This window comes from Zootoca vivipara, chromosome 1, assembly GCF_963506605.1.
Source record: "Zootoca vivipara chromosome 1, rZooViv1.1, whole genome shotgun sequence".
Classification (NCBI taxonomy): Eukaryota; Metazoa; Chordata; class Lepidosauria; order Squamata; family Lacertidae; genus Zootoca; species Zootoca vivipara.
The window spans coordinates 115,971,389-115,983,908 of NC_083276.1; positions in this window are offsets into that span (position 1 = coordinate 115,971,389).

A 12,520-nucleotide genomic window follows, 5' to 3' on the forward strand; every position below is an offset into this window, starting at 1 on the left:
CTCTCTGATACCTCCTAGCAGCACACAGTACTTATTACCCTGAGTGAAGCCTGGAGAATATTCTAAAGAAAACCAACCCCTTATTTTTGCAGCAGACTTTGCGGTAAATATATGTTCTACCTAGGAGAATGGGAAGAGCATGTTGGTGACACAAACCACAAGGTGGGTCTTTTTTATTTTATTTTTGCGGTATCATTGTGCTGCCTTAAACATTGTTTTTAATCAAGCAGAGTTGCTGAAAGACTGCTTGACTTCGGCACGTGTTTCCGTTGTACAATGAGCTCTGTGTTGGGAGAGTGGCATTGGTTTTCAGGTCATTCTATTGAGGCACTCTTTTATTTCCACAACTTCCATGAGAAGTGGAACATTTCGGTATCTAGAGCTATACTTTTCTGAACCATCCGTAAGAAGTGAGCAATACACTGCCATGGAGCTACATGGAGCTCCTAGGACATTTTGGAGCACAATTCAAAGTGTTGGTGCTGACCTTTAAAGCCCTAAATGGGCCTTGGCCCAGTATACCTGAAGGAGCGTCTCCACCCCCATCATTCAGCCTGGACACTGAGGTCCAGCTCCGAGGGCCTTCTGGCAGTTCCCTCATGGTGAGAAGTGAGGTTACAGGGAACCAGGCAGAGGGCCTTTCCTGTTTGCGCTTCCACATATGTCAAACAGATAAACAACTATGTGATTTTTGAAAGACATCTGAAGGCAGCACTGTTCATTAAAGTTTCTGATTAGATCCCAGAATGTCCCGCTTTTCCCTAGGATGTCTCTATTTTCATTGGCGAAATGTTGGAGGGGATGAAGTTATCCGACCCCTGAGCCATCTGAAGGCAATCCTGTATAGGGAAGGGTTCTTTTAAAAAAAACAGTTTAATGTTTTATTATGTTTTTATATATGTTGGAAGGAGGAGGAGGAGGAGAGTTTGGATTTGATATCCCGCTTTATCACTACTCGAAGGAGTCTCATCTCAAAGTGGCTAACATTCTCCTTTCCCTTCCTCCCCCACAACAAACACTCTGTGAGGTGAGTGGGGCTGAGCGACTTCAGAAAAGTGTGACTAGTAGCCCAAGGTCACCCAGCAGCTGCATGTGGAGGAGTACGGAATCGAACCCAGTTCACCAGATTACGAGTCTACCACTCTTAACCACTACACCACACTGGCTCTCCCAGAGTGCTGAGGCAACCCAATAAGATGCGTGGGGTATAAATAGTATTATTATCATTATGGAATGGAACGTTCCTATTTTCAGCGTAGAACTGTTGGAGGGTATACACTCCGCTAGGAAGCTTACTTGATGACTTGAGGCCAGTCATGGTTTCCCAGCCTAACCAACCTCACTGTGTTGTTGTAAGGATAAAATATTATGTAAGCTGTCCTGGATGGATGGGATAAAAAAAAAAAGTAATGTAGTTTTGTGTCTCTTCCACCCACAAATAAAATAAAAATGAGGGATCAGGATAGCTTTTATATAACCATTTGGCTAATTTGACATTTAGATTACAACCTTCAATATTTTTTGTGTGTGTCAGCACTGCAAGTTTTAAAGATGTATTTATAGTTTTCACAGGATTGCAAAGTTAAAGGCTTCCTTATGGGTTACTTTTGCTACAGTCACCTTTTTGAAGATTTTTTATTATTATTTAAGGTTGTATCTGCCATTGATGTCAGACTGAGTTATTCATTTAAAATAAAATAAAAACTCAACGCATCAAGAGACACTTCATGTGAAATGACAAAAATATGTTTCTTCATTTTTTGTGTGTGGCTATATCCTAACCTTGACAACTTACAAAGAAACTCTATGGGAATTTTATTTCATAGTCTTAAACTAGGACATACCATAAGAACAGCTTTTATAAGCTTTCTGTCCTTCAATTTTCTTAGCAGGCAAACACTTGACAGAGTCTCTCTTTAATAGTTGACTCAAAAACTTAGGTTTGGGTTTCTTTTTAATATCCTTACAAGTCTCTTTCTCTGCTGCATCGGATAATAATTTTCTAATACGATAGTAGTATGGTTCCCCCCCCCCAAATTCCAAAAACAAGAAGATCTATAGCCAAGGAAACAGATCTATTAAATTATCGTCTACCACCTTTCATATCCAGTCTGTTAATTGTCATTCCCAAAACTCATGCATTCCTCTTCCATTGAGCATGTGGGTGCCAGATTAGACATTCATCTCTGAATTCTGTGTGTCCTATGTCCTAGAACATTTGCTTGGGATTTCAGCCATGCTGCCCAAACATATGTTTATTCAGAAAGCAACTACGTACTGCAGCTGTACAGCCCGATTGTAGGCATGTTGTAAGCAAGCCTTACAGACGTCAATGAGACTTACTCACAAGCAAGCATAGAAAAACTACAACTGCATAATTATTCCCTCTTCTCTGGACACTTTCTGATTTTTGCAATCTTGTGCCCAGAAGTTATGCGCTGATAAGCTCAGATGGAGTAAAACGTTCACCATGTTGCTGAAAACAGGAATAGATCACGAGGACAGAAGAATCATAATTTACACAAAACCCAGGCAGCTATTCTTAGAGTAAATTACATCGAACAAAGAGCCAAAATTAGTAAAGAGGTCTGTCAAGGGTGCTTGCTGTTCCCTGTACCATTTAACATATTTATAGAGGATGACATCAATAAAATGGGAAGGAAGGAAACCGGCAACACTCTTTGCTGATGATCCAGGGGAATAATAGTAGGTATGTAAGGAAAACTACAGAATACGTGGCAGGCAAGACATTTGGTTTTTGAGATTTTCAAACTAAATAAAAATAATAGCATAAAGATTTTAGGGGCGAGTGAGGAAGCCCCTGTTGCAGGGTGTGTGTGCATGCACATGCAAATATGTCCCTGAAAGAATAAACTTTCTACCAAAGAGAAAACAAACAGCTAAGTCTGGAGGATAGATAAAACGGAAGAACCAAAACTGGCAATGTTGGAGATGACTGGTGGGAATGCAGTGCATAGAGACTTTCAGATCTTCTCGCTAAAGATTTACTGTAATGTCTCCCTCTGCTATTGCTCTGAACAACTGTAACCACGTTCAGAATGCTGATGTGCCCATTTTCTGAGTGCATTTTTATAGATCTAAAAGATAAATCGTGTCCACCCTCAAAGAGGGCACGTGTTGTGGTTTGACCTGGCAGCTGAACCCTGTGTTGTGGGTGGGTTCGATAGAATAGCCACAACACCCGATTGGTAGGTCCCTTGTTGCTGGGTTTAATTTGACCAATCGGATGCTAACCAAATGGATCAAGGGACCTATATATGCCCATGCACGTGACCCTGAGCTTTCTCTCTTGGTCAGTGCATCGGAACACCCGCCCACCTCTCCCTATATTTAGGGCTTGCACGCTTGACCTTGCTATGCCATCGTGTGTTGCCTGTCGTTGGGACAGGGGCTCGACAGGAATTTTCCCCACTTGGCTGATTCGCTGGTGCCACTTGGGTTTCGCCTGTCACGTAGCAAATCGTCACAACTTGTAAGGTTGTGGATAGACTCTGGTTCAGGTGATAGGGGTGGGGGAATGCTCTCGCCATCCCTATGTGAAGGGTATTCCGTTAAAAGAATCCAGGGACTCAATGGTTTGGTCAACCCTGCGAGGGGTTGTGCCCGTGCCCGAGTCGAGGGGGACATCTGGGTGGTGGACATAGCATGTCCCCAGCTTTCCGCCATTCACCCTAGGCTGACCTATGATGGAGCCCTGGGTCAGCGCTACCTGCAAGGGTGCAGGGAGCTAGTCGAACCAGAGCCCATGCAACCGCTCACCTGATGTAATCAATAAAGTTGTGGCCTAAATTCTGCCCAAAACCAAACCAAAATTTGAGTCTTGTCTGAATTTATTTAAGGGGGAGGTTTAAAGGTTTAAACACGCAAAGTACAAAAAGTGTGCCACGCACCATAGTCATGCTAGACTTCCACAACAGAGATCTTTCCACAATGTATGTTAACATCTGCATACCCAGGGAAAATATTTGTGGCTTTTGTAAATGCTCCTACCTTTCCTTCCCCCCCCCCCATCTCCCACCCTCAAAAAAGATGAAGAGCAGGGCAAAGACAAAAAGGGCTGCTGCAGAAAACCATAAGAAGAGGCTGCTGGTTCCGGCTAGTGGCTCATCTAGTCCAGCAGCCTGGTCTCACAGTGGCCGACCAGATGGTTGTGAGAAGCCTGCAAGCATTAAGGCCTGGGCAGCTCAGTTGGTTAGAGCATGGTGCTGATAATGCCAAGCTTGCAAGTTTGAGCCCCACATGTGACAGCTGCATATTCCTGCATTGCAGGGGGTCGGACTAGATCAGACATCCCCAAACTTTGGCCCTCCAGATGTTTTGGACTACAATTCCCATCACCCCTGACCACTGGTCCTGTTAGCTAGGGATCATGGGAGTTGTAGGCCAAAACATCTGGAGGGCCGCAGTTTGGGGATGCCTGGACTAGATGATCTGCAGGGTCCCTTCCAACTCTATGATTCTATGAACACACATCTATATGTCTGGTGTGTGAGAAACTAGATGCTTATTATAGTGGAGTGGTACCTCTGGTTACAAACTTAATTTGTTCTGGAGGTCCGTTCTTAACCTGAAACCGTTCTTAACCTGAGGTATCACTTTAGCTAATAGGGCTCCTGCTGCCGGTGTGCCACCAGAGCGCAATTTTTGTTCTCATCCTGGGACAAAGTTCTTAACCCAAGGTACTACTTCCGGGTTAGCTGAGTCTGTAACCCGAAGTGTTTGTAACCCGAGGTACCACTGTATGATTCTTTTTGTAGTTATTTTTATTGGATCAGGGTCTACATGATTGCTGGCTGTCTATTTTAATGAAATGAGCAGAGTGAATGTTTATTAAGCTTGTGGGGTGGGGTTGAATGTAATGTTTATCTTACTTTTTAGCTGCTTTTTAAAAAAATATTACTTAAAATTGCTTTATTGTTTGCTAATTATATTATATAACTTGTGCTGGTAACTGTGATGTTCTATCACATGGGTAGGCAAACTAAGGCCCGGGGGCCAGATCCAGCCCAATCACCTTCTAAATCTGGCCTGCAGACTGTCCGGGAATCAGCGTGTTTTTACATGAGTAGAATGTGTGCTTTTATTTAAAATGCATCTCTGGGTTATTTGTGGGGCACAGGAATTCGTCCACCCCCCCCAAGATATAGTCCGCCCCCCCCCCAAGGTCTGAGGGACAGTGGACCGGCCCCCTGCTGAAAAAGTTTGCTGACTCCCATTCTATCATGTTGCTATTGCTTGTAGTTTATAAGCCACTACGGGGTTCGATTGAATGGAAAGTGGCATAGAAATACAATAAATCAAATCAAATCATGTTGATATCCTGCGTATGTGTACATGATGCATCTACTTTACAAATGCAGTGGGTGGGTTATAAACCTTTCTTTGAATTGGGTGAAAAGCATTGCTGTTCAGCCCAACTTTTGAGGATTTACGAATTACTCTTCTGCTGTGCTTCTCTGATGCTGCAAACCAAAAAGAAAACAAAGGAACATGGAAGTATATTTCTCAAAAGGTGGCACACAATATTTTCTCTCTGGGTAAACTGGCCCTGACATTTCCTTTTCATTTAAGTTATTGTTTCCAGAAGTGTCTAGGCTGTTGTTCACAGTTTCTTTACAGGCAGTAATCATCTCAAAAAGCTTTTGGAGATCACAGTCCCTGAAAAAGCCTAGATAGAAGGATGTCCTAAATAACAGCATCATGTATTTTGACAGGGCCTATTTAGGTGGAAAGAATTGTTGTTTACTTGCTGAACACTTATTTTACTTGGCATATTTGCTGAAGGACATGGCATATGAACTGAGAATCAAAACTAGAGCCATTTTCTTGTTAAACCAAACACTTAAAAAAAAGAAATATTCTAACAATGCTGAAATATGCATATATTTCCTGAGGATACATTGAGAGTAGTCATATATACCTGGTCAGCAAAGAAACATGGTCAAGTCAAAAAGGAGAGAGCTTCCTTAAATGATTGGGTTTGAAAACAGTCTACACTCACCCCACAGAACAGAATATAGTCCAAAAGAGAAATCCCTGATTGTGGTGTTCATAGTTACCTCTCTGTATTTTAAAGGCTAAACTAGCTGCAATGCTGGCAACCATTTGTGTAAGGATTTTGGGCTGTGGCTGAATCACAACAAAATTGAATTGATGAAGTTTGCTGCACTATGAGCAATACCCTATAATATTTCCAAATCCTCCAAGTGTCTCTATTTTCCAGGGACAATCTTGGATTTACAGAAGCTGTCCTGGTTTCTGATTTGATCCCAGAATGTTCCGCTTTTCTTTAGGATGTCCCTATTTTTATTGGAGAGATGTTGGAGTGTATGAAATTATGTGGCCCTGAGCTAAGGTGATAAATAACTATACAACCTTTAGAAGACATTCTGAAGGTAGCCCTGTATAGTTTTATCATGTTTTTATATATGTTGGAAGCCACCTTGCGTGGCTGGGGCAACCCAGTCAGATTACCCGGGTATAAATAAGATGATGATAATAATAATAATAATAATAATAATAATAATAATAATAATGGAATAGGACATCTCTATTTTCATCGGAGAAATGTTGGAGGGTATACAATAATAATAAAATTCAGTCATGGATGATTTGGGGTCTGAAGCAACTGCTATCTAATGGTAGGGCTGGCCCAGCTTCACCTATGCTTTCCCCTTAAAATTCTTCTTCTTCTTCTTCTTCTTCTTCTTCTTCTTCTTCTTCTTCTTCTTCTTCTTCTTCTTCTTCTTCTTCTTCTTCTTCTTCTTCTTCTTCTTCTTCTTCTTCTTCTTCCTCATCTTCTGGTCAATTGTCTCCTGGTGGGAGGCTTCTGTGACTGGAAGTAACCCCCAGGCAAAAACCAGCTTGAGAGACCTATGTGTGTGCTGGGGGAAACTCCAGCTTCTTCCTCCTGCTGCCCCCAGCAGCGCTGGAATTTTAATCTCCCACCCACCGCCTTCTTTATAGGAATTCAGCAAGACCCAGGTTTTAAGAAGACAGTCGAAACAGTAAAACTATGGTATATTAAAACAGCAGAGCATTAAAACAGAACAAATGCCAGCAGAGGTTAAAGCCATATTCAGATTATTAAAAGGCCTAAAGTGGGTTTTTTTAATCTACACCTGGTGCCAATAAAAAGTAGTCACTGAGGAAGCCTCCATGGCTAGGGAGTTTTATGGTTTGCACCCACAAATTGAACCTATTTGTTCACTACCAATGAGCCTCTAAAGCGGGGGTGAGGACCCAAAGAGGGGGCTCAGAAGAGTCTCTTAACATACAGGCAGATTCCTGCAAGCTCGTTTGTTATCTTAGCACCCATTTTTCTTAAACACACAATAATACAACACTGTAAAGTTGAGAATAATGTTTCCCCAGCCAGGTCAGGACATTTGAACACTTTTCTTGAACAACTGAGAAATAATATAAATATACATATAAATATAAATATATTATTTATACCCGGCCCGTCTGGCTGGGTTTCCCCAGCCAACCTGGGTGGCTTCCAACAAAATATTAAAATACAATGGTCTGTCAAACATTAAAAGCTTCCCTAAACTTCAGATGTCTTCTAAATGTCTGGTAGATGTTTTTCTCTTTGACATCTGGTGGGAGGGCATTCCACAGGCCGGGCGCCACTACCGAGAAGGCCGTCTGCCTGGTTCCCTGTAACTTGGCTTCCCGCAGTGAGGGAACCGCCAGAAGGCCCTCGATGCTGAACCTCAGTGTCCGGGCAGAATGATGGGGGTGGAGACGCTCCTTAAGGATCAGCTTTTCCAGAAAAGAAGTTTCACAATGGCGAGAAACTGGCGGCTGAGCCTGTCACCCTACGTGTTGAAGCGTTATGCAACTATGGAATTTATTATCTGTTCAGATCAGTTTCCCACCAGCCTTTTCTTTCTGTCAACCACTTTGTCCTTGAATGTTGTCCCTACCCCCCGTCCCATTTCCACGCTTCATTTCACTCTTCGAGGTTGTTAGACATTTCCACATGCTTACTGCTTCGTATTAACTTTCCTCCACCATTCGTTCCCGGCTTTAATCTTCCCCGAGATGCGGAAATGCATTTTGTTATTATCTCTTTTTTAAAAATGCCTCCGAGGATTTGTTTCTCTGACCTATTGCTGTTCCAAACAGACAAGGATCTTTTGGCGCATTAGCACATTGTAACCGTGCCCTGTTACAGAGAAAATGCTGACTTAACAAGCACCGGGTGGGGAAAATAACCAATATCCCTTTATTCTGAAGATTATGAAGACCCAAAATGTTTATTTTGTCTGCAGCTTCTCTGATTAATGGCAGCTGCGTGTGCTTAGAGCATGGTGCTGATAACACCAAGGTCACAGGTTCGATCCCCATGAGGGACAGCTGCATACTTTTGCATTGCAAGGGGTTGGACTAGATGATCCTCAGGGTGCCTCCCAACTCGATGATTCTATGATTCTACCTGTCACTTAACTTGATAGAGTAAGAGAAAAGACTAGAGGTGGTTTTAGGGTAGCACAACTGGTGAGGTCGCACAGGGCGCCACACAGTTGGGGGCACCAAAGCAATGTCAAAGAACGGAGCACGAGAGATGGGGGAAACACCAAATTCTAGTGTAGCACAGGGTGCCACTCGGTCCGCTACTGAAAAGACTATTGGCAACATAACAATTTCACCCTTTTATCAGCTTATCAGGTCTGAGTTACTTTGGACCAACACAGCAAAATATATGAATTAGTCCTGTCACTCTACATAAATAAAGCAGGTTTAAGAGCAGGCATTGCACCATCATATTTTATTACGTTTCAACATTTTTAGCACATACAATCAAAACACAATTACGCCTTTTTTCTTTTTCCACTTCCCAGCCCCGTTTTCCATGGAGCTGCTGTTTCTCCCCTTCTGCTGCACCCTATTTTCTATCAATTAATAAAACATAACCACAATATTATAATCTAATTACTTTTGTTGCTCATAGCTCAAATCCTGCTAATGAGTTCATCATACTATAGTGTTTCTTTAAGTAATCCGAAAAAGGCATCCATTCTTCCATAAAAGACTCATTGTTAGGTTCTTTTAATTTTGCTCTTAGTTTTGCCAGTTCTGCATAGTCCAATATCTTGCACAAAACAGGTTTCTACATACAAGTCAGCATTCTATTCCATGGGGAGACAGGGAAAACAGCTTCCTGAAACTGAGTGAAGCATTTCCAGCCTCCGGGCGGAAGACTGTATGTAATAGGATTGCCATATTTCAAGTAGTTTGGGAGCTATTTTTTAAGGAAAATTGCCAAAATCTAGATCCCAAGCACTTGGCACCACCATTCATGGCAGAGGCCATGCAAGATGGATAGATATGTACAGTCAGATCATAGCTTGTGCTTATTGAATAAGCCAATGAAAGTAGATTTCCACCAATTGTTCTCCAACAGGCTTATTTGCATAGATTCTATTCTGTGGAAGTTCTGACAGTTGGTCTTTCAACCATGAGCATAGCCAGGATTTTTGTTAGCAGGGGGCAGGCCTTTTGCTAGGGGGGGCAGAACAGACGTGATTGGTCAGTTAGTTAAGTAGTCCTATTGTTTTACTTGAAGGGGAGAAGCTTCCCCTACCTGCCCTGCCTTGGCTATGCCCATGCTTTCAGCTGACCAGTGGTTGGGGAAAGAACAAGCTGGACTAGCAGTTGGCTGCGAGGGGCTGTCTGGTAAAGTCTGTCAAGAAAAAGAGAGAGAGCATTTTGGAAGAAAACGTACTAATTCCTCACAACTTGGAGAAGTAGCACTTGGCTAGTATTGGAAGTGGGCTAGACAGCAAATTGCGCCTTTGAGCATCATGGCAAGATCCTGTTGCCTCGATCTAGCTGGTATTTCTTCAGATTTGTTTCCGGGGATAACTGCTTTCTTGGGATTATTTGTGAATTGCTGGCGGATAATTTGGCAATTACTAAGGACATCCGAGCAAGTTACTGTGGTGTGGCGATGACTCTGAAGTGACTCTTAAGAGGTATTGCCCTTCATTTGTGCTAATTATTTCGTAATTTTCATAAGCCTAACTCTGTAATCCTCTGCATGCTGATTTGAGAGGAAGCTCTGTTGAACTCATGGCAATTTACTTCTGAGTAAATATGCATTGGCTCAGACTGTGCATAGAACAATGTTAGTTTTGGTTACCATGTATACCAGTGCCTTTTCTTTTTCTTTAAAAGTGTTTAGGGGTACTCTCATTTTTACTCCAGAAATTCGCAGGGAAAGGAAATGAAGCTGCCATCGGAGGTGGTAGCAACGAAACCGACCATTCACCGTGCTAGATTCCAACTTCTACTTCACACATTAAATGCTTGCTTCCGTCTGAGACTCAGGAAACACCATGACAGGAAATGAGGCCGCCATCGGAGGTAGCAACGGAACTGACAATTCACTGTGCTAGAGAAAAAACTATTACGGGACTTCCAGGTTTGGCGCGTCCGTAACCTGAAAAGACGCAACCCGCAGCGGACGTATCATGAGGTATGATTGTACAGGCAATGACCATTGCATGTGGGAGTGTCATTCCCACCCCCACTCCTTGTGCATGTAGGCATAAGTGCGCCCTGCCCCATTACACCCCTGTTCTATCCTATTCCTGGTCCAAAAGGACCCATGCATCGGGGATTTTGCATCAATTGGATGCGCCTAAAATGGTTGCCACCTGTTAATAGGTCAGTTAGGTCTGTGAAAACATGTAATTGGGGTGGATTAAAGCTCAGTGGTAGAGTACATGTCTTGCATGGTTCTAAGGTTCAATCCCTGGGATCCTCAGTTGAAATTATCTCTAGTAGCAGACCAGGAAAAATCTTGAAGAGCTGTTACCAATCAGTAAGAAGATAGTGCTGAGATGGATGGACAATTGATCCTGGAAAGAAGCTCACAGATGCTGCTCTGTGCAAGCTGAGCTAAACCAAGGTTTGGCTTAGGATAAGTTTACCAGATGTCCCCGTTTCCTGGGGACATTTCCCAGATTTACAGATCAGTCCCCTGACAAAATCCATTGAAGTTGAAAAGTGTCCCCGGATTCATTGAAAAAAATCTGCTAACTTTAGCTTAGGATGTCATCCAAACCAGAACTCGCGGTTAAACTCTCTGCTCACTAATCATGAGCTTGTAGCCAAGATCAAACCTTGCCTTAGCACAGTGCAGTGCAGTAGTAAAAACACTCCAGGGGAAACCAGAGCAACTATGTGCTTCTCTCCAGGAGCTTGCATGTTTGTTTCCAGTAAGTAAGCTATAGTTTGGCTTACGCTGCTGTGCAAACTAGGCCTGTACGTGACATGGTAAGGCTATTGTGAGGATGCAGCAGTGGGACAATATGGTTCTTCAGCAAAACACCGATTCAGTTTAAATTTGAATTAAAAACAACAATTTGCCAACAAAAATATGAGTTGCAGCGGCTGATGTCCAGCACTGCAAACAGGCAGAGGCACTCAATAGTGAGGGCAAGAAGGAAAAAATGCTTTCAAATGCGGCTTGAAATGGGGAAAGAACTTGAATGCAACAGTTTGACATGGCAACTTGTGTGGAAAGGAAGGGCAGATAGCAATGAAAAACGGGGTGGGGGTGGGGTGGGGAGATAAAGGAAGGACTCAGGTGTGGACAGACTTACAGTAATTTGGTTACAGATTAGAACAAATTCACAGTATACTATACACTTATTTGTGCCCCTGTCACCCCACACAGCAAATTTTAGAGGAAAGGGCCAAGGCTGATGTATTAGCAGTTCTTGGTAAGCACCTCTGCCCTACTAAGAGTATTGGCTCCTTTGCCCTGAAAGTGATAGCAGTTGTGTGGAGTGCAGTAGAGGAGGCAGAGGCCACAGATTAGGAATCTTAAAGGGGCTGGATAAAGCAACAGGGCCTTATGTTCAACACCCACGGCTTAAATCTAATTAGTTCTCAAAGAAAATAAACGAGATGTAACCTAGGGAACTTCCTGTCATTCCAAATGACACAGTAACCTGTTTTCTTTCCATTTGTGCAGAATGTTTTAAATTGCTGATGTTGGCTAGAGAGTGACAATGAAGTGAGATATTTGGTGCTTTGGCTGTCATTTCTATATGTCAAATGACCAGCACTTGGGCTTGTTATTTTCAGAACAGATTATTGTACAAAGCACATACATGGGGAAAACAGTCTTTATCTTTTGCTCCTGGCGTGGTTGGAATGGCAATCTTAAAAAAAAAAAAGTGACAAAAAGAAATCCATACTGGGATGGAACTGGTGTTTCCTCAGGAAGAAACCGGGACCGCAAGCATCATTAGTTATGGAGATTCATCATTATAGAAGATCTGTTTGGCAAGGTGCAATCCTATACACATTAACTCAGGACTAAACTCCATTGAAATCAGCAGGTCTAACTTCCATGTAAACATGCACAGGACTTCATAGCCTTGGCTCCACCAGGATTGGCAACAATTCTATTCCCCCAGGTGGTCACCTCACAAAGGTTGGCCTGACCTCATTAACACTTGTTGATTTGAAACAAAAT